General features: G+C 38.1%; 1 pseudogene across 1 annotated transcript; it reads right to left on the reverse strand.

Moving 5' to 3' along the window:
• Positions 1 to 1,267: 1,267 nt before the first annotated feature.
• Positions 1,268 to 13,404, reverse strand: LOC306876794 (annotated as a pseudogene). Its single transcript has 10 exons — positions 13,317 to 13,404; positions 11,498 to 11,584; positions 7,303 to 7,412; positions 7,137 to 7,232; positions 6,962 to 7,058; positions 5,277 to 6,104; positions 4,895 to 5,209; positions 3,407 to 3,416; positions 1,629 to 1,779; positions 1,268 to 1,453 (listed from the first exon to the last, which is right to left on the reverse strand). The product of its transcript is annotated as an uncharacterized misc_RNA (transcript).
• Positions 13,405 to 24,351: the final 10,947 nt, after the last annotated feature.

Raw genomic sequence — 24,351 nt, forward strand, 5'->3', positions numbered from 1 at the left:
GAATCTGCTTACAAAGTACACTGAGAGGCATTTGTCAATAAGACGAGGTTATACATTTGTTTTATGATCTCAGATCTAGAGCCCTGCATTTCAGCCTGAGACTTTTTTACATCCCTAGGGCCAGGCTTGGGGCCAATTTTCACATTATAGTTCAGACGTGGGCCGGGCCTCGGGCCTGTTTTAGGCTTCTCCTTATTTTAATATTTTAGACATCCATCAATAAGTGATGAAAACAACTGCTGCGCTGGAAACAACAGGAGACCGTGCCGCGACTGAGAGCAGCTCGACGGCGTTTAGAGTCCCGCAGCAGCAGAGAGAGCATGCAGTCAGCACAGCAGACGAGTTCTGCCTTCAAATACATGCAGTAAAGCCCCAGCAAGAGTAATTAGCATGAAACAGTAAGGAGATATCTGAATTACTGACTAATAAACTAGTGTTTTCTGAGTCAGTGTCACAAAGATGAAGATGATGATCCGGACTCGCCGTCTCCTCATTAGCCTTTAGAGAGAAATGCATCTTTATGGATTATGATTATAATGAAAGAGTTTTGTTTTCGATTTGATTTATTCCATTAAGTAGTAATTTAAAGCTTTCTATAGATATATTTATCATGTCTGTGAGGCATGTATTCGCTGAGTTTCAGTTCTGAGTTGTGAAGGGCTCTTTTTTAAGACATCATGTTTATTTTCTTTATTTTATAGCACAACATTTTGTTGATATTGTGAGTGCACACAAATAAAAGTTCCGAATGATGTATTACTCTTACCTTTATGAGCAAAAATTACAGAGTATTTTAAGTCTCTGCACAAACTACTGATGCAGCGCACACTTATCTAGGTTTAACGTTTAAACATTGGTATATGCTTGAACTGTTTTATATCTATAGATCTTATGTTAGGCAAGTCGTGATGATCTGAGAAGGATAAATTGATCAAACTATGATCAGCCTGCCGGTCTGCCGCTTGGTCGTTACTTTAAAAAAGAAAAAAAACTTATAATGAACAAAAAAATGCTCCAAACGTTTTTCTAAATTAACAATAAAAAAACGAAACGAAATATAATCAATTTGCGATTACATACAAAACTGAACTATTTGAATAGCTGAAACAGTAGTATCAGCTGTTTTGGGAGAAGAGGGGACAAAGACGGGCTCGGGTCTGACTCGGGTGGGTAATTCTGATAAGCTGTCGGACACGGGCTGGGCGAGGGCCTGAGCGTCTCGGGCCAGGGCCAGGCTAGGACCTAAATTTGAGACCTGTGCAGGGCTCTACTCAGATCTCTCACCTTGCAGATCCACCACGACCTCCTGATGACCGGAGAACTCGTAGGTGAAATGACCAAAGGCAATACCGTATTTAGTCGCCTCACGCTTCTTGTCAGTATTTCTTGCGTTGTTTGTGAGTTTTACAAACGTCCCAGACAAACAGCTTACGATTCGATCCTTCTCCAGAATCTGAAACAGACGTATGAACACAGCTGCATTAAACTCTACACTTCTGATTTAATGTTGGATCTTACTCATAAACCATGACATGATTTCCCATATCCACAATAGAATATCAATATATGGTCCCTACAGACATACATTATTTGGACCAGTTTGATGAAGCAAATAAAGTATTTCTCACCAGCAGCACTTCAGATGGGATGAAGAAGATCTGGGTTGTGACATTATTATCATAAAGGCGTTTATTAAACTCAGTAACGTAGTATTGTGCAGTCATCTGTCTCTGGAGTGCATGGAGCCCTTTAGCCTTCAGGTATTCCTTTGCTACATAGCTGAAGATTGAAAGATTGCAAACGTACACAGCATAACATTTCTGAATACAATACTGCAATCATGCATATGATCCTCTAAGAACAAGACAGAAGCAAAACCAGCCCCCCCCCCCCCCCCATTAAATATGACTAAAGAATCATAACAATAATATTAATAATAATTATTATTTTAAACAATATTTTTATTTTATTTAAATTATACAAATGTAACAAATCAAAGAAATATATTACTATTGCAGTAATACTGCACTGTAAAATATTTCATAATTATAACAATTTATTGTTGTTCTGTAAAATGTGTGTATATTTATATATAGTATTCATTTCTTTGCTTTACTATAGAACTTTTATTTTGGCGGAAAAAGGCTTTGAGACCTAAAATCTTCTCTTTTTTTTACAATAGATTTATAAACATTTGCATGTTAATTTTGGACACTGGCTGAGATGCTAAGGGTTTCCCAAATAGCCATGAGGTGGTGCCGCTAGCACATGCAATGCTGTTGGAAGCAATCCATGCATTAAATACATTTACAGTATTTTGTAGGATTGCTATTTGAAAATAGCATGTTTTCCTCAGATTTATGCAATGTTCTTGGGCCATACTTTGTGGATCGGGAAATACAAAAATCTGTAGTAAAAAGCAAAATCAGTATAAAAAAAAAAAAGATCACATCCCTGAAAATGTTTTGATTCTTGAGCCTATCCAGACGTCAGAGGCCTTCAGGTACTTCAAGACCACAGCATCTGCCAAATCAGATGAGGACATGTGCTTCTATTACAACTGTTTCACCTCAATTTGCAATGGAAACATCATGGCACATCACTTACAGATTTTGCATTTGAAGATGATCAACATTTGAATTATCAAGTTTCAAGTTTCAAGTTTACTTTATTTATATAGCACATTTAAAACAGCCAGAAGACTGACCAAAGTGCTTTACACTTGGAAGCATCCACAAGAAAAATTAAAAGGAAACAAGACACATAAATAAGAAATGGAATAGATAAAATACAACCTAATAGGCCATTGAAAACAAGTAGGTTTTTAAGAGTGATTTAAGAGATGATTAAGAGGGGCCGTTCTAATCTCAACTGGCAAGTCATTCCAAAGACGAGGCCCAATTACTGAAAAGGCACGGTCACCTCTACGCTTGAGTCTAGAGTGTGGAATTAAGAGGAGGTTCTGGTCGCCGGATCTCAAACTTCTCAAAGGGGTATACTGGTGGAGCAATTCGGATAGGTAAATGGGTGCTTGATGATGTAACGATTTAAAAACAAATAATACAATTTTGAAGTGTATTCTAAATTGGATAGGCAACCAGTGAAGGGCCTTCAGGAGCGGAGTGACATGATCCCTTTTTTTCTTTTTTAAAAGAAACTTAGCAGCAGCGTTCTGGACCAATTGAAGACGGGCAATTTGTGATTTAGAGATGCCACAATATAAAGAATTACAATAATCTAGACGCGACGTAATAAAAGCATGAACGGCCATCTCCAGAGTCTTGTCGGTGAGAACATTTTTGATTTTTGCAAGTGTACGGAGCTGATAAAAACTAGATCCAATCACGGTGGAAATTTGTTTATCAAATTTTAGCGTGTCATCCAATAAAACACCCAGGTTCCGTACCTGTGAGGACCTAAAAGCAGATAAAGGTCCTAGGTCAAAATCAGAGTCCTTCATATTATCTGATGGACCGAAAACTATCACCTCAGTTTTTTCTTCATTTAGAGATAAGAAATTTTTAAATAACCAAGATTTAACTTCATCTAAACAAGACAACAGAGCATTCATGGCCATAGGATTGTTTTTCTTAAAAGGTAGATAAATTTGGGTGTCATCAGCATAGAAGTGAAATGACATCCCGTGTTTCCTAAAAATGAAGCCTAGAGGCAGCATATATAGTGAAAATAAGGTGGGAGCTAAGACAGAACCTTGAGGAAGACCACAGGGAAAAAAGGAAGTGGAAGAGAAGAAATCTCCTAGCCTAACCACATATTTCCTATCCGACAGGAATGACTGAAACCACTTTAAAACTGTGCCAGAGAGACCCACCCAAGATTCAAGTCTATTAATTAATATGGAATGGTTGATAGTGTCAAAAGCAGCTGATAAATCTAAGAGAACAAGGACCACAGAGTCCCCTGTGTCAGTGGCTAAGAAGATGTCATTTAACACTCTCAAGAGGGCTGATTCGGTACTGTGAGCAACCTTAAAACCAGATTGAAAGTGTTCAAACAGACTGTTTAGAGCAAGAAAAGATTGAAGCTGGAAAAACACAATCTTTTCCAAAACCTTTTAAACAAATGGTAGAACAGAGATAGGGCGGTAATTTTTTAAAACAGACAGGTCGAGTGAAGGCTTCTTGAGGTGAGGTGTGACAGTAGCCACTTTCAAATAAGCAGGAACCACACCTGTTAAAAGACACTATATACACACAATTATATTTGAATTTAAAAGGCATAATTTCAGTTGGGGGGAGTGTGCATCGAGTGTGCATCGAGCAAAACATTACTAATGCACATTTATTATAAGCAATAAAATAACACGACTATCTGTGAAAAAGTGCATAATTTTTTATAAACCAAATATAATTAAGTTGCTCAAACAATTATGAACAAAACAACATCATGTATGCATAGTTTAATACACGCTTTGCCAATCACAACGATTACTTTTTCATTTAAAAACACGAGATGCAGTGGGATGAAAAAAACCACTATAAAGTCTCAAGACATGTTAATTTGAAAAAACATTAATTTGACATGGCTTTCTAAACATGCGGCTCTCTTGTGCAAGAAGCGAGTGCAACGGTGATAGATGTTCCTCTAGAAAAATATGTGTTCTGTGTGAACGGCTTGGTTTCAGTTTTGACGTTATCTTCCCTGCATTTATATTCTCTCTTTTTTTTTTTCCAATATTTTGAATGAACAACTCAACCGCATATAGTAGGTTCAACTGGATAGGCTAACAAAACATTCAAAAGCAATGACACGTACATCATCATCACACTTAAAATTTGAATGCAATGTTTTTTTGCATTTGAATGTGGATTTTTATTGTAAATTTGATGAATATTTGAAAATCTAAATTTTATTTGACAGCCCTATCACTTACCGTAGGCCTTCTCCAGTTGTGTGGGATCCAGAGGCTTCAGCGGTTTGTTCGGCAGTCTCTCAACCAGGCATCGCTGACAAACTCCAGCCAAGAGAGATCGGTAGTCACGCTCAGTCAGGACGTCGCTTCCCATGATGCATTTCTCAAAGCAGTCCTTGCATGATGATGAGGGAGTTGACAGATGCTCAAACCCCAGTTCCTCAAACAGGTCGCTCTCAGTGGACGGCAGAGTCGTTCCTTGGCATTCTGGAATCTTGTCTGGGACCTCAAGATGCTGATCTGTCCTTTCTTTCTTGTGCGTTAATTCAAGTCGTTCTACATTAGAGACGGGGCTTATGGGGAGTTTTTGCCATGAAGAGGGAAAACGAAGATATGCTTCCACCTTTGGTGCAACCAACCCTTGCATCGTTGCCATCATGAGAGGGATCTGCAGCATCCTCCTCGGTTTCTATGCCACTTTGAGACTGTCTTGAAACACGTTCCCATGAAGAACCACTGCTGAAGGAACTCGAAGGCACTCTTGCATTCTGGTTCCTCTGATTTGCTCTCCGCTGGGATTTTGATGTTTCTGATGGGTTGTCTTCAACAGATGGATTCTCGCTGGAGGAAAACGGATGTGAATGATCTGCTTTCTGCATTTCTGTTGCGAGAACTTCTGTGTCCGTCTGGAACGCCGTTATACACTGCATGTGATTCGAGCACGAACCACGTCCAACACGGTTCTCGAACGCCTCGCAAACATACTTGTGGTGCTTTCCAAAAACATCCAATGCCTTCGCAAAATCGCTGAGCATGAACAAAACAGGAGCGAACTCCATTAAACGGTAGCTGTCAGGAATAAAAGATTGCGGATCGGAATTATGAAACGTTTCCACCTTCAACAGTAACTTAATCTGCTGTATCGTCGCCATGATCTCGGTGCACAACGTGGAATCTGCTCTGGCACAGTAATCGATGAATAAAGTCATGGCTTCCCGACAGGTGCTCATCGCTGAGATGATCCGAGCATCCGTCTGTGAGTCGTGGCTAAGCAGTAAGCGGCTTTGAGGAACGTGTGCAGCTCCAGCTTGCTGGTGACAACGTCTCCTGTCATCTTTGTTAACAAGCCGATCTCAAAGGCCTCCTTAGCTAAAGCCAGGTACATCCGCTGATCCTCCGCAGGGCATTTTTTTGAGAAACTATAGGATAGTAAACAAATGCCCTGGGTGACCTGCAAAAGAGCATCAGGAGATGAAATGATGAATACATCTAGTGTTAGAATATCAGGCCACTAAACTGTCACTTGCTATGTTTACATGCACCACTTTTGTTTCAACTGGACTCAATTAATTCCGATTGATGAACCTGAATGCAGTGTTTACACGGATGCCAAATAAAGTCATTGGGTTGCTGCGCATGTTTGCTATTCGAGAAATATATATATATATTTTTTTTTCTTAAATCACAATTATGCCATAAAAGGCTAAATTACATATAAAGTAAAAAGTAAAAGTCACAATTATGAGATTAAAAATCTGAATTGTGAGATAAAAAGTCAAGATTGTTACATTACAATTTCAACTTTTTGTTAATTTTGAATTATCCTATTTGTGTCTTTAAATCGTTCTATGCTTTTTAAATGCTAATATACCTTTAATATATATTTTCATAAAATATTCACCTGATTATTTTTCCCAAAAAAAGTCAGAATTATCAGGCAATTTTTATATAAATCTATAAAAATGAGATAAGAAAGCCAAAATGATGACATAAGTTATGAGATAGACTATGAGATAAAAAGTCAAAGCGGAAAAAAAGTCAAAATTATGAGGTAAGTAAAAATTCAAGATTATGAGATAAACATCAAACAAATAATATACTAAGTCATAATTATGAGATAAAAAGTCAGATTTACTTGAGTGGTTAGATTATATAACATGTTTTTACCATTTTACAGTCACATGATTGTTGTCCCAACAGAAAACTGAATGCCTGTAATACTTTAGAAAAATGTCACAAGACATCAAATGAACTATTTATGGAACGAGACAAAAGGGAACACGATTCTGTTTGTTCTTAAAGACTCACCACATTAGCCAAAACATACAGCGATCCATACTGACTGAACACCACGGCCATTTTTAGCCGCAGACAGCAGCCGAAGGCGACTCTCTCCTAGAAAACTCTGAACGAGAGAGAAGAGCATCTGATAACAGCTCAACACGGGTAAATCACTGATTTAGGATATTTAGGACTGTATTACCAGGTCAATATGAGGCTGTTTCTGAAGCGCAGCGAAGTCTCGGTCATTCATGGAGGTCAGTATGATTGCCAGGAGCCCAAGAGACGTTCCAATACCCTGAAAACAGATTCATGAGTGATATTCACAAACTATAACTCCAGACACAGGTATGGGCAAAAGGACTGACAGACGGTGAGAGCGTGGAGTGTAGAGTGAGCCCAGAACATTTTATCAGGTTATGGAAGAGCGTAAAAATCAGAGAATCCCATATGAGTTCAGCAGCCTGAAGCCACAGACCTAATAAACACAAACATGACACATTACACATTACACATTAACAGACATACGGTAAACACTCTCATTATAGTGTGGACAGAGCTTTAAAAACATTTATACTTTACCATTCGGCGTGAGATATTACATTCAAACATATCCTTACCCATAATGCTATATGACAGTCCTCTCCATATGCCATCGTTTATTCGTTTTTCTTTTCATGACAGCATAAATTCAACATGGCATTTAATCAAGTAAATATAGAATAAAATATCGAAACATTTATTTAGAAGCAGACTGTGCAAGACAGAGGATATATGTGGAGTTTATGTTGCATAATATTCAAAACAAGAAATGTCTTTGCCAGCAGGATGAGGATGTGACATTGTTCGTAACGCAAGCATTTTAGCTATTAAAAATGGCAAAATTATTACACATTAAATAAATGTGTCTTTTAAGTTTTTTTTTTTTAAACAGTAATTTCTATTTTCTATTTCTATTAATAAATAGTAAATATTTTTACTGGAAAACAAGACAAAAGTATAATTAAAAAGGTATACTGCAGAATAGACTTTTTTTTTAAGTTTCATATCATATTCAGTCCAGGATTCATGGCTTATATGATATAGTAAGATTATGGAGGAAAAACTGCTCAATTTTATTCAGAGACTCAAACTGAGCAAAAATATGAATTTGCTGCAGATGCTGATGATATTTCTATGATGAACTTCTGATGCTTGTAATATACATCAATGAGATCTTTATAACAGCACAGCAGATACTGACATAAAATGATCTAAATATCACTCTATATCTCCAGTAATATGTCTATATCTCCAGTAATAGGTCTATATCTCCAGTAATAGGTCTATATCTCCAGTAATAGGTCTATATCTCCAGTAATATGTCTATATCTCCAGTAATATGTCTATATCTCCAGTAATAGGTCTATATCTCCAGTAATAGGTCTATATCTCCAGTAATGTCTATATCTCCAGTAATAGGTCTATATCTCCAGTAATGTCTATATCTCCAGTAATAGGTCTATATCTCCAGTAATAGGTCTATATCTCCAGTAATGTCTATATCTCCAGTAATAGGTCTATATCTCCAGTAATAGGTCTATATCTCCAGTAATAGGTCTATATCTCCAGTAATATGACTATATCTCCAGTAATATGTCTATATCTCCAGTAATAGGTCTATATCTCCAGTAATAGGTCTATATCTCCAGTAATAGGTCTATATCTCCAGTAATGTCTATATCTCCAGTAATAGGTCTATATCTCCAGTAATAGGTCTATATCTCCAGTAATATGTCTATATCTCCAGTAATAGGTCTATATCTCCAGTAATATGACTATATCTCCAGTAATAGGTCTATATCTCCAGTAATAGGTCTATATCTCCAGTAATATGGCTATATCTCCAGTAATAGGTCTATATCTCCAGTAATATGGCTATATCTCCAGTAATATGTCTACATCTCCAGTAATATGTCTATATCTCCAGTAATGTCTATATCTCCAGTAATAGGTCTATATCTCCAGTAATAGGTCTATATCTCCAGTAATAGGTCTATATCTCCAGTAATAGGTCTATATCTCCAGTAATATGACTATATCTCCAGTAATAGGTCTATATCTCCAGTAATGTCTATATCTCCAGTAATAGGTCTATATCTCCAGTAATAGGTCTATATCTCCAGTAATAGGTCTATATCTCCAGTAATATGACTATATCTCCAGTAATATGTCTATATCTCCAGTAATAGGTCTACATCTCCAGTAATAGGTCTACATCTCCAGTAATAGGTCTATATCTCCAGTAATAGGTCTATATCTCCAGTAATAGGTCTATATCTCCAGTAATATGGCTATATCTCCAGTAATATGTCTATATCTCCAGTAATAGGTCTATATCTCCAGTAATAGGTCTACATCTCCAGTAATAGGTCTATATCTCCAGTAATAGGTCTATATCTCCAGTAATAGGTCTATATCTCCAGTAATATGTCTACATCTCCAGTAATAGGTCTATATCTCCAGTAATATGTCTACATCTCCAGTAATAGGTCTATATCTCCTGTAATAGGTCTATATCTCCAGTAATAGGTCTATATCTCCAGTAATAGGTCTACATCTCCAGTAATAGGTCTATATCTCCAGTAATGTCTATATCTCCAGTAATAGGTCTATATCTCCAGTAATATGACTATATCTCCAGTAATGTCTATATCTCCAGTAATAGGTCTATATCTCCAGTAATAGGTCTATATCTCCAGTAATAGGTCTATATCTCCAGTAATGTCTATATCTCCAGTAATAGGTCTATATCTCCAGTAATAGGTCTATATCTCCAGTAATAGGTCTATATCTCCAGTAATATGACTATATCTCCAGTAATATGTCTATATCTCCAGTAATAGGTCTATATCTCCAGTAATAGGTCTATATCTCCAGTAATAGGTCTATATCTCCAGTAATATGACTATATCTCCAGTAATAGGTCTATATCTCCAGTAATAGGTCTATATCTCCAGTAATGTCTATATCTCCAGTAATAGGTCTATATCTCCAGTAATAGGTCTATATCTCCAGTAATATGACTATATCTCCAGTAATATGTCTATATCTCCAGTAATAGGTCTATATCTCCAGTAATAGGTCTACATCTCCAGTAATAGGTCTATATCTCCAGTAATAGGTCTATATCTCCAGTAATAGGTCTATATCTCCAGTAATAGGTCTATATCTCCAGTAATATGGCTATATCTCCAGTAATATGTCTATATCTCCAGTAATAGGTCTATATCTCCAGTAATAGGTCTATATCTCCAGTAATAGGTCTATATCTCCAGTAATATGTCTACATCTCCAGTAATAGGTCTATATCTCCAGTAATAGGTCTATATCTCCAGTAATAGGTCTACATCTCCAGTAATAGGTCTATATCTCCAGTAATAGGTCTATATCTCCAGTAATAGGTCTATATCTCCAGTAATAGGTCTATATCTCCAGTAATGTCTATATCTCCAGTAATATGTCTATATCTCCAGTAATAGGTCTATATCTCCAGTAATAGGTCTATATCTCCAGTAATAGGTCTATATCTCCAGTAATATGTCTATATCTCCAGTAATAGGTCTATATCTCCAGTAATGTCTATATCTCCAGTAATATGTCTATATCTCCAGTAATAGGTCTATATCTCCAGTAATAGGTCTACATCTCCAGTAATAGGTCTATATCTCCAGTAATGTCTATATCTCCAGTAATAGGGCTATAGCTCCAGTAATAGGGCTATATCTCCAGTAATAGGTCTATATCTCCAGTAATAGGTCTATATCTCCAGTAATATGGCTATATCTCCAGTAATATGTCTATATCTCCAGTAATAGGTCTATATCTCCAGTAATAGGTCTACATCTCCAGTAATAGGTCTATATCTCCAGTAATAGGTCTATATCTCCAGTAATAGGTCTATATCTCCAGTAATATGTCTACATCTCCAGTAATATGTCTATATCTCCAGTAATATGACTATATCTCCAGTAATATGTCTATATCTCCAGTAATAGGTCTATATCTCCAGTAATAGGTCTACATCTCCAGTAATAGGTCTATATCTCCAGTAATAGGTCTATATCTCCAGTAATATGTCTATATCTCCAGTAATAGGTCTATATCTCCAGTAATAAGTCTCAGTAAGATGAGATTGAAATGATCCAAACATATAATGCAATGATTGAGAGATGAAGAAATAAACGCTCCTCAGAAGATGTGAGATGAAGATCATTCCTCCGCTGAGGAACAGTGAAAGTAAAGCTTCTGGAAACAAACGCTCCTCAAAAGATCCTGATGATCAGATTTGAGACGCACTGATTTATCTAGAAAATGATTGATGGAGAATCAAGTAAAGCTGAGCTGCTTCAGTCCAGTAAGAGTTCATCTGGAGATATGACTGCAGTTATTCTGACCTTTACTTGATCAAAATCAGAGAAGATTTGACTCTGAAGCAGCAGCTGAAGCTGGATGTTTCTACAATATTAGATTGCTGTTGAACCTGTTTCACTCAGAGTTTAGATGCTTTAGAGCAAATCTCACCCAGCGTCTGCAGCACCTGTCCTCGCACCTGAAGACTGACGGCTTGCACTAGCGTCTGATCACTGGTCTTCTGATACGACCACGAGTCTGAATCACCAGAAACAGCATGCTAGAGAATAGTGAGTGCTAGAGTTCGAGGGTCAAATATAGATGGAGATGTGTTTTTAGCTGATTCCTGAAGACGGCTAAGGACTCAGCTGCTGGGACTGAGTTGGGCAGGTCATCATATATCATGAAATATCTTGATTTTCAAATATGTGTAAGTGAATGCCTTTTGCACCTTTATAGATTATATTATACTATAACAGTGTAATCTATTAACTACACAAAAAACCCAAGGTAGGCTACCAGATATGGGTGTCATGCCATAAAATATTTTTTAATACGACTGACTTTGTATTTTATGTGAAATTAATTAAAACATTGTAATTGAGTAATTATAATACTTTCGTTGTAGAGAAAGAGAGCAAAGCACATTTCATTCAGTCCAGCTAGAGTTCAAGCTCTCTCTCATTAAAATCACTGAAGCTGTGTAGACTGTCAAATGAATATGTTAAATTCGTCCGCACATCAGCTCTTTGTTGTTTCTGATGAGAGAATTCTCCAGCGAATCACCGAACAAAACACCAGTGTTTCAGCGATGACTCATCTGAACGCCTCTGATTGGTCCATGCACTCATAAGCTCAACAGACTCGTGTGTGATTGGCTATAATGCGCAGCGCTGTAATAACTTGGGGGCACGACGTTTCAGTGCCGTTATTTGCCGTAACTCACGGTCTGATTGTTACCAGTAACTGCAGCACTTTCTGTCCTTGGCCTCCTGCAGGAGCGTGTTCAGATCCTCCGGGAAGGACCCTGGGGGTCAGAGGTCAAGACTTTAATAAGGATACGGGACGCTGCGTGTCTTTCTTGGCTCAGACAGTGAAAGTCAATGAGGTCCTACCCAGCTACCCAAAATAAGAACGATCACTAAGAACATTTAGCTACATTCCTATTAAACTACAAACATGTTATTCTGAGAACATTCAGAACTTTCTGTCTTGGTTATGTGAACATTAGAGAAAACACTAAAGGAATGTTCAATTGTAACATTTTGTAATCATTATGAGAACGTTACTTTCAATGTTCTTTCAACCATCTGCAACAAGAAACAAGTAGAAACATTTCAAAAACATTAGACGAACATCCAATATATGTATATATGGGTGTGTACACATATACATATATTTATTTATATATAAAATGTAGCCTATTTGTTCTGCATTCTGTGTATTCGAGAGTTGAAAGGAATAAACTCATCCAGTATGCAACATTTCATTATATTACCATGACATTTGAATGAAGTTTCACAACCTTCATTTTGCCAAATGATTTGTTTTTGTGCGTGAGCTAACTAACTTCTTTTTAAATCAACACCACTTGCACTTTATTACCTAATGCAAACATTATTTTTTAAGTGAATGAAGCATAAATATTTGTTGGGCTGCGGTCTATTGTCTTTACTTTGCAAGAGGAAGCGATTTCTGTGAATGTGCAGATTTATGATTCTAGGTAAATAAGACAGAATTGCAGTGAACGCTAAAACTGTTTGTGCTACAGGCCAGTTTGTTTATGATTATGATGATAAATTTAAATGATAATGATAAGAAATGCCATGCAGTTTGCCACATCAAGCAGCATAACGTCCTGTTTCTGTACAGTTACCATAACCGGCCGTGAACGACACCGGAAGTCTCGCCCATTCGAGTTAAACACAGCCTGTTTTAGGTTAAAACTAGGCGGATGCTGTAGAAATCTGCTCGACTAGCGCCCTCTTACCGCGGTGGAGCTGCGTGTCTCCCTGAGGTCCGGTGACCGCGCGCCTCAGACACTCCTGCAGCGACAGCGACACCTGCTGACCGCTCATGCTCTCACATGCAGAAACACAACCACAGCATTCATACAGGCATTGCCATACAGTAGCCTACCAATTAAATACTGGGGTTTCATAAATAAATCAATATAAATTACTGTTTAATATATTCAACTTTTCAACCTATTTTAAACTTCCAAACAAGATTACATTGCGAATAACATGGAAACAGATCATTTTGAACAAATAACAACTACAATGTACCGGTAAAATAATCGATTTTATACGAAATAAAAGTACAAACGTTTTTACCTTAACCCTCTGATGGTTTAGATCTCTGTACCCTATAGTTTTTTTGGGGGTCTCCAGAGACCCCAGACAATAACATTTAATTTTGTAACAAGATAATAGTTATTTTTTTTTACAAATGTAATTTTACTCTGTTTGTTAATGTTTTTACTCAACATTTGTGCAGTCTTTGGAGGATTTATGATATCTTTTAAATTTCTATAAATAAATAAATAAATATTTATTTAAATTACAAATTTACAAAAAAACAGCATTTGATGTAAAATTCACTTTATAAAAGGCCCAGTTTTCTAACTTTCATTCATGGGGATAACATGGATCATTTTAAATGATTTAATGTAACATTTATACCCATTTTTTGGAAAATGCAGTTTTAAAATAAAAAAATATCACTTTAACCACTAGATGGCCATAGAGCTCCACTATTTGCTATTTGAGAGACCTGAAAGATATCTTTTCACAAGTTGGATTCAGTTGGATTCATATCTAAATATTATAAAATCACAATTATAACAAAAATAAAATATTTTTTGTCAAAGTTTAGTATTTTTTGTACTGAAAAACCCCCAGTTTTTCAATAATGTTACATTATGATTAGAATCAAACCTGAACAAAATGTTACAAAGAGAAATGTTGGAGTCTTAAGATTTTATCATTTATTTCAATTATCTATTTTTAACATAATTCTACAATTTTAATCAATATTTCAGTTACTAACTGTAACAGAACAAAAATGAACAGAAATGAACAGTTATATTACATATGAACACATGAACTGAACAGCAATAACAAGTGAGCAAATAAAGCAGTAAAAAGATCAAATTTAGTAAAAGAAATCAAACAACGAGGAACAATAAGTGTGTGTGTGTGTGTGTGAGAGAGTGTGTGAGTACACATTGTCGGTGTCAGTGTCACCACTTTATATTTGTGTTGGTTCTGCATTTTGGATGATTTTATTTGACAAATTATAGCCTTACAAATGTGTGTGTGTGTGTGTGAGTGTGTGTGAGTGTGTGTGTGTGAGTGTGTGTGTGTGTGTGTGTGTGCACATTTTCAATGTGTCAGTGTCACCAATTTATTTTTGTGGTGGTAGCCTACTGCATTTTGGATGATTTTATTTTACAAATGATAAGAGAACAGTCTTTATAGTCTCAAAACTGTGTTCCTCTATGTGTGTGTGTGTGTGTGTGTGTTGTGAGCAATATAATTTAGCATTGTGGATGTTTTTTGCATTGGTGGAAGTGTGCCACTTTATTTGTGCCATTTCTGTCGATGTGTTCTGCGTTGTTTCTGATTTTGATGATGAATTTTGTCTATTTCCACGAGTGTCACAAATTTTGTCACGCTAACATAAAAACAGATATCATTCCAATTAATTTTTTTTTTTGTAGATCTAGAAAGTGTTGAGAGCCGTAGAAGGTTTCATACCATTTGGACAAAGGGAAATTTTTTTAAAAATTGAGCAAAAGTCATTTGGGGTAAAAAAGACCCCGTAAACAATCTTAATTATGAAAGCGAGTCTGATGCTTTCGGGTTCTCATAGTAAGACTCATGACAACAATACGCTGTCCGACGACCGCTGAGATACAGATGCCTTATTAAAACTTACCATATACTAAAATATGTTTGTGGACTTTGTTTATTTGTTACAATAACACTATCGGATCCGATTCATGTTGCGTTCGCTTCCGTGTCACATGTCTGCCCGTCTCAGCCAATCACAGCATCGCATGGCATGCTTGAAGCGACACAAGACAAACAAACGACGCTGATCTAAAATAAGATGTTAACGATTATTCATAGTGTAACGGGTTAACAGACATTTGAAGTTACAAATACTCATAGAATCCACATCACGAGAGCTCTACAGTGAGACTGAGATAATATAGATATTATAGTAATATTCAGCACGCGCAACAGGTGGCTCCGTGGCGCAATGGATAGCGCATTGGACTTCTAGGCGAATCTAGCGAAGAGATTCAAAGGTTGTGGGTTCGAGTCCCACCGGAGTCGCATTTTTGTTTTTTATCTTCCAAAATTAAGATACTATTGTAACTACACAAACATATATTTTTGTATCTACCTGTGTTCAGTTTCCTGACAAGACATTAACAAATTCTTATGATTCTTACTAGTCCATTTGTAATAGCTACTGTAAATATAATAAAGCTTGGTTGATATTTGTTCAAAAACACATTGCAGATCCCATCATCCCAGGTCAAATGACTCTTCATCCTGAACAATTGTCAATGAAAACTTGACTCTCCATGCAAATAACCAATTTCTTAGATTTGTCAGTATTTGTGTAAATGCATTTGACATGCACCATTAGCTTAACAAATTCATGAATATGCAAAGAGTGTTTGCATTAGTTTGCATTAGTTACTGCATGGGTTAATAAAACCTCATCTGACCTCCTAAACAGCATTACATCAACCCAGAGCTCATTTGTCACTGTCTGTTTTAAACTAAACAAATAAAGAGGAGAGTTCAGCAGGAAAAATCTCATCCTCATGCAAACTGGACAAAGAAGCATCACGAAGCTATTGACAAACTATCATCACATAATCACAACATTAAAGAAAACAGTATGACTCATGCATGGTATTGGATTGCTTGAAAAGCTCTTAAATTCCTTTCATGTTCACTTACATTCAAATGTGTCTAGATTATTTTAACACACCTGATTCAGATCATCAGCTCGTTAGGAGGGACTCCATGAACTGAACTGAGTGTGTCAGAGAAGAAAGATGTACAAAATGTGCAGAGCAGGGTCCCCATGAGCAGGATTAATAACCATTGGTCTAGGAGTATTTTCATGTCATACTGCTCCTGCAGATGTCAAGCAGGGCTCAGTGTTTCCTTAGGCTTACATACATGCAGAAATAAAAAAATAAAAAAAATTGTGATATAATTGTATAATCATTTGTATAATTAATTATGTAGCTATAACAATATGAATTATGTTAATGATCCATCATAAATTAGGTTAATACTTTGACAATTATTCATTATTATTAGTATTAGTATTATTAGCCACACATTTATTTTTACAACCCCAAATCAGAAAAAGTTTGAATGTTTTTTTTTATTTATTTAAATGTAATGAAATCAAGAATCTGTGATTTGTTAGTTATCTTTAACCTTTATTTGACAAAAGTACAACGAAAAGATTTCCAATGTTTTCGCTGATCCACTTAAATGGATTTTGTAAATATAAACAAATTTTGATTTTGACATCTGCAACATGCTTCAAAAAAGTTGGGACATGTTTACCACTCTGTCACATCACCTTTCTTCTAATTACAATGTTTGATTGTTTGGGAATTGAGGATACTAATTGTTAACGTTTTGCACGCAAAACTTTTGTCCAGTCTCGCTTGATTCAAGACTTCAGATGCTCATCAGTCCATAGGCATTATTGTCTGATTCTCCTTTTCATGACTGGTCCTATATATTCAATAGGAGTCAGATCTGCTGGTCAGTCTAGCACATTCACTCTGTCACACATCACCCTGGACTACATTTACCATGTTCCACTGCACTGATTGGACTCACCTGCAGTCAAACAAACGCACGCACGCACGCACGCACGCACGCACGCACGCACGCACGCACGCATGTCAAAGAGCTGGACTTGTAATCCAAAGGTTGTGGGTTCGAGTCTCCGGCCGGCAGGGATTGTAGGTGGGGGGAGTGAATGTCCAGCGCTCTCTCCACCCTCAATACCACGACTGAGGTGCCCTTGAGCAAGACACCGAACCCCCAACTGCTCCCCGGGCGCTGCAGCATAAATGGCTGCCCACTGCTCCGGGTGTATGTTCACAGTGTGTGTGTTCACTGCTGTGTGTGTGTGTGTGTTCACTGCTGTGTGTGTGTGTGTGTGTGTGTTCACTGCTGTGTGTGTGTGTGTTCACTGCTGTGTGTGTGCACGTTGGATGGGTTAAATGCAGAGCACGAATTCCGAGTATGGGTCACCATACTTGGCTGAATGTCACTTCACTTCACACACACACACTATATTACACTCACTCAGATGATTCTTCGCAAACCGCTGAGTATTGTCTGCGTTTGTCACTCTCCTAGTGATAGCACTTTGCAGAGCCAGTTTCCTGTCTGAGTTTTGTCTAGTTCCTAGTTCTAGTCCAGTTTAGCAATGTCTAGTTTTGCCTGATTGTTTGTTTCCTGATCACCTGCCTGTCTTGGATTTCTCTCTTGTCTTGTTGTTTGGACTCTGTTCATACCTTGCCTGGATTATTGTCTGTCTATGGATTATTCGCTTGCCTCATCCTTTGGATTATGTTTGTCATCGATCGACTGACGCCTGTTTATCGGACAACTCTTCTGTCTTGCACTCTGAATACCTATTTGCCATTGTCCCACCTTTGCCTGTTTTGCCCATGTTTGAGAATAAACTTGGCATATGGATCCACACGCTTCTACTGTTGACTCCATTACAGGAATTAGCATTTATAAACATTCTGGATTCTGTTGAGGTTAGACAACACGTGTCAGGACCCACTCATTGTCAAAATCATACTCTAGATTTAATACTGTCATGGAATTGACGTTAATGGCATAAAACATTTTCTACTCATGTATACTCCATATAGTTAAAGCTGTTAATTCAGCGACTTGTTACAAATATGGCAGAACCATTACTTCTACCACAAAAGACTGCTTTGTAAATAATCTTCTTGATTTATCTCAATTCCTCAGCATATCCAATAGCTCAGAACAACTTGATGATGTAACAAAAACTATGGACTCTCTCTTTTCTAGCACTTTAGATAACGGCGCATTCACACTAGCACTTTTGGTGCGCACCTGGGTTTGATTGACGTCAGAGTTCAGGATCCGGAATGCTGGATCCCTGTCAATCTTCAAGCAACAACTGAAAACTCATCTCTTTTTAATTCCGCGTCTCTCCATCACGCTCTCGCTGGATCGTCTGTACTTCCTCAACAGACAACGCCATTTTTTGGTTGTTTAAAAAAGGTGCGCTCATTCAAAACAGTTGCGTTCGATCCTTCGCTGGCTGTGCTGATTTAAATCTAGCGGGTCTGTTGTGTCTCGTGCCGAAAGTTCAGTGACGCAGGCAGTAACGATTTTCTCCGGCCAATCAGTGATTAGCAGAGTTTACAGATCATATTTTGGTAACGGTACGGCTCGCTTGGAACCTCGGCCGAGGTGGTAGTGATGGGAAGTTCGGATCATTTTACCGACTCGGACCTTTGAGTCTCGTTCAGCAAAATGAACGAATCTTTTTTCGAGTCATTTCGTTCATTTCATTCATTTTAGCAAAATATAATTAAAATGTTACGTGTTACTTTCCAAACACATCTACTACTTATGCAAACGTTTATCACACTACAAACAATACAAAACTATGCTATAAGAAACAGAAAATATTAATTCATTGTTTACCTGGGTCTTTAGTCTAAGATTTGCGCACCACCTCTTATCTGACAAGTCATCGGGTTTGAGTCTTTCGTTCTTTTGTCACGTGACAGCCCCATACACTTAACCAATGCAGACTGAGCCAGAAAGAGAATTGATTAGTTCACCTCTCGAGTCTCGGGTTTGAGTCGTTCGTTCATCACGTGACAGCCCCATACGCTTAACCAATGCAGCCTGAGCCGGAAAGAGAATTGATTAGTTCATCTATATCGAGTCTCGGGTTTGAGTCGTTCGTTCATCACGTGACAGCCCCATACGCTTAACCAATGCAGTCTGAGCCAGAAAGAGAATTGATTAGTTCAACTCTCGAGTCTCGGGTTTGAGTCGTTCGTTCATCACGTGACAGCCCCATACACTTAACCAATGCAGACTGAGCCAGAAAGAGAATTGATTAGTTCAACTCTCGAGTCTCGGGTTTGAGTCGTTCGTTCATCACGTGACAGCCCCATACACTTAACCAATGCAGACTGAGCCAGAAAGAGAATTGATTAGTTCAACTCTCGAGTCTCGGGTTTGAGTCTTTCGTTCATCACGTGACAGCCCCATACGCTTAACCAATGCAGTCTGAGCCAGAAAGAGAATTGATTAGTTCAACTCTCGAGTCTCGGGTTTGAGTCGTTCGTTCATCACGTGACAGCCCCATACACTTAACCAATGCAGACTGAGCCAGAAAGAGAATTGATTAGTTCAACTCTCGAGTCTCGGGTTTGAGTCGTTCGTTCATCACGTGACAGCCCCATACACTTAACCAATGCAGACTGAGCCAGAAAGATAATTGATTAGTTCATCTCTCGAGTCTCGGGTTTGAGTCGTTCGTTCATCACGTGACAGCCCCATACGCTTAACCAATGCAGACTGAGCCAGAAAGAGAATTGATTAGTTCATCTCTCGAGTCTCGGGTTTGAGTCGTTCGTTCATCACGTGACAGCCCCATACGCTTAACCAATGCAGACTGAGCCGGAAAGAGAATTGATTAGTTCAACTCTCGAGTCTCGGGTTTGAGTCGTTCGTTCATCACGTGACAGCCCCATACACTTAACCAATGCAGACTGAGCCAGAAAGAGAATTGATTAGTTCATCTCTCGAGTCTCGGGTTTGAGTCGTTCGTTCATCACGTGACAGCCCCATACGCTTAACCAATGCAGACTGAGCCAGAAAGAGAATTGATTAGTTCATCTCTGGAGTCTCGGGTTTGAGTCGTTCGTTCATCACGTGACAGCCCCATACGCTTAACCAATGCAGTCTGAGCCAGAAAGAGAATTGATTAGTTCATCTCTCGAGTCTCGGGTTTGAGTCGTTCGTTCATCACGTGACAGCCCCATACACTTAACCCATGCAGACTGAGCCAGAAAGAGAATTGATTAGTTCATCTCTGGAGTCTCGGGTTTGAGTCGTTCGTTCATCACGTGACAGCCCCATACACTTAACCAATGCAGCCTGAGCCAGAAAGAGAACTGATTAGTTCGTCTATATCGAGTCTCGGGTTTGAGTCGTTCGTTCATCACGTGACAGCCCCATACGCTTAACCAATGCAGTCTGAGCCAGAAAGAGAATTGATTAGTTCACCTCTTGAGTCTCGGGTTTGAGTCTTTCGTTCATCACGTGACAGCCCCATACGCTTAACCAATGCAGCCTGAGCCAGAAAGAGAACTGATTAGTTCGTCTATATCGAGTCTCGGGTTTGAGTCGTTCGTTCATCACGTGACAGCCCCATACGCTTAACCAATGCAGTCTGAGCCAGAAAGAGAATTGATTAGTTCACCTCTTGAGTCTCGGGTTTGAGTCGTTCGTTCATCACGTGACAGCCCCATACGCTTAACCAACGCAGCCTGAGCCAGAAAGAGAATTGATTAGTTCACCTCTCGAGTCTCGGGTTTGAGTCGTTCGTTCTTTTGTCACGTGACGTGACAGTTTTGGACAGAGAAATTAGTTAATTTACAACCTTCCTTACAAACGGATGCATAGTCATTATTATTATTATTATTATTTACTCTTACAGTTATGTGATGCTTTTCAGGTCTCAAATTATTGCTTTTAATTTCTGTCACATGGTTCTTTTCCATAACACCATGTGGTAATAAAGATAATAACGAGTTGGTTATGCTTTATTTTTATTTTTTGGAGTCTAATCTTCATAAAATACAATGCCTTGTTATATTTATGTATTTTGAGTTAACCCTTTAGATTGGACTATAATGTTACTTACTATACTTTTGTGACATATGACACTTTAGACATTAACACTCTGTACACACTCCTGAATTGTTTTTTATTGTTTATTTTTGTGCCAGAAAAAGCTATAGCAAAGAGGATAACTATTCCAAAATGAATTTAAACTATTTAAATAAAAAATACAAGAATTGGTTAAGCGTATGGGGCTGTCACGTGATGAACGAACGACTCAAACCCGAGACTCGTGAGGCGAACTAATCAATTCTCTTTCCGGCTCACGCTGCATTGTACAGCACCCATAGAATGTTGTGCAATGCGCATGCGCGACTGAACGAATCACTCCCCGAGACGACTCGGTCTTCCAGAGTCACATTAAGGATTCGTTCAAAATGAACGAATCGTTCAAGAATGACCCATCACTACGAGGTGGTACTAAAAAAAGTACCAGGTACCAGGAACTGTACCCAGTGGAAAAACCCCTAAAAGTGAGCCGTGCTGAACCGTACCGTGCCATATCATGCAGTGGAAAAGCGCCATAAGATACTAAAAGAAGTGCTTCCAGATGTCATAGATCCTCTTCTCTTAGAGAAAAATGGTATCTGTGAGAAATTCCAGTCAGGATTTAGACTGTATCATAGTATTAAGATTGCTCTCAGAGTTACAAACGACCTGTTCTTACCATCTGATCATGGTTGCATCTCTCTATTATTGCTACTGGATCTTAGCACTGTGTTCGACACTATCGACCACAAAATTATTTGGAATAGACTAGGCAAGGCATGCAAGTTTATTTATATAGAACATTTCATACACAATGGTAACTCAAAGTGCTTTACATAAAAGGAAGTAAAATAATTATTAAAAAAAAAAAAAAACTTTCACAACAATAAAACAAGGAATTAAAAAAAAACTTTTTAAATGACTTAAAAATTTATTTAAAATGAATTAAAACAGTTAAGATGAATTAAAACATCAGTGAATTAAAACATCGGTGCCCCTCTCCCCTCCATCCTGGACACAATGCTCGATGCTCCAGCAAAACCAACAGCATCGTGAAGGACTCCACCCATCCCTCCCACAGTCTCTTCCAGCTCCTACCATCAGGAAGACGGTACCGGAGCATCAGAGCCCGCTCCGCCAGACTGCTCAACAGCTTTTTCCCCCAGGCTGTGAGAGCCCTGAACTCAAACCACCCCGCCCCCCTCTGAAACCCCATGCAAACCCCCTACCTCCTGAAACATGGACCCCCATGTGCAATCCGAAGTGTGCTACACACAGGTGAGTGGGCCTATACAAACCACCTGTAGTACCACACTCTCCTCTATGTGCACTATGGACACTTTACACACACTGCTGCGTGTACACAATCCCACAAAAGACTCAGCAATATATGTATGTTTACATGCTCATGCACTACAAATCATCCTGCACTGTTCCCCAACCAGCTGCTGACTCAAATGTCTCTCTTTGCACATGTACAGTATTTGTGAAGCATTCGTATAGTTGTATTTTTTATCCTTTATTCTTTTAGTTTGTATAGGGTAAATACTTATATATAGTATACTTATAGTTAAATCTGTCAGTAGGTTAGTTGTGTATAGGTTTATAGTGTTTTTTACTTCATTGTTGTATGTCTGTATTTATGTAGCACCGTGGTCCTGTGAGGCACGACATTTCGTTCCACTGTATGTCCCCACATGTAGCGGAATGACAATAAAGCTCAAAGGTCTTCTTTGGAAGGCCGGTGAGTTGTTTGACCCCTAGCGTAAAGGTATGCATTCACCTTGAGAACTTCATCTTTGTTTCCAAATGCAATGACTTCAGTTTTCTTCTTGTTTAACTGAAGAAATTTCTGGCACATCCAACTGTTAATTTCAGCAATACACTGACAGAGGGAGTCAATGGGGCTGTAGTCATTTGGAGATAAGGCTAGGTAAATCTGGGTATCATCAGCATAGTTGTGATAGACAATTTGGTTCTTTCTCATTATTTGACTTAGTGGGAGCATATACAGGCTAGAATTGTGCCTTGTGGGACTACGCATGTCATGGACGTCCACTTAAACTTATGCTCTCCTATACTCACATAATAACTTCTCCCTTCTAAGTATGACCTGAACCAATTGAGAACCATCCCAGAAAGCCCGCCCCAGTTTTCCAGTCTAGAAAAAATATGTTGGCATTAGTGGAAGTGCATTAGCATGGTTCAAATCGTACTTATTTGACTGCCACCAATTCGTGGCAGTGAATAAAGAGGTATCATATTGATCACAAGTGCATTATGGAGAACCTCAAGGCTCAGTACTAGGCCTGTTACTTTTCACGGTTTTCATGTTACCCTTGGAAGATATCATCTGGAAACATGGCATTAGTTTTTACTGTTATGCTGACGATACTCAGCTCTATCTTTCTTTGCTGCCAGACGAAACATACCGATTTGCGAAACTAACGTAATCATTGTTGATATAAAAAAATTGGATAACTAGTAATTTATTGCTGCTAAATTCTGAAAAAAAAAAGCAGGTGGTAAATTATGGACCAAAAACCTCTGCATCTAATAACTACTATCTAACACTCAATGGCTGCTCTGTGAATTCTTGGTCATCAGTTAGGAACCAAGGAGTGCTATTTGATAGCAATCTTTCCTTTGAAAGCCATGTTTCTAGCATTTGTAAAGCTGCATTTTTCCATCTCAAACATATATCTAAATTATGACCTATGCTCTCAATGGCAAATGCAGAAATGTTAATTCATGTGTTCATGACCTCAAGGTTAGATTATTGTAATGCTTTATTGAGTTGTTGTTCAGTGCGCTTCATAAACAAACTCCAGCTGGTTCAAAATGCAGCAGCTAGAGTTCTTACTAGAACCAGGAAGTATGACCACATTAGCCTATTTGAATAAAGAGCCTCATATTGCAGCAAAATCAGAATGTAAATTAGTCTCAGCATCTTATATACAGGACAAGACAAAAAATAAAATAATGTAATGTATGAAGAGTTAGGTAGATAGTAAAATACTAGTTTGTTGAGAGAAGACACTTGATATACTGGCGAGAATA

This window comes from Barbus barbus (assembly GCF_936440315.1).
Source record: "Barbus barbus genome assembly, chromosome: 2".
In the NCBI taxonomy this organism is placed as follows: domain Eukaryota; kingdom Metazoa; phylum Chordata; class Actinopteri; order Cypriniformes; family Cyprinidae; genus Barbus; species Barbus barbus.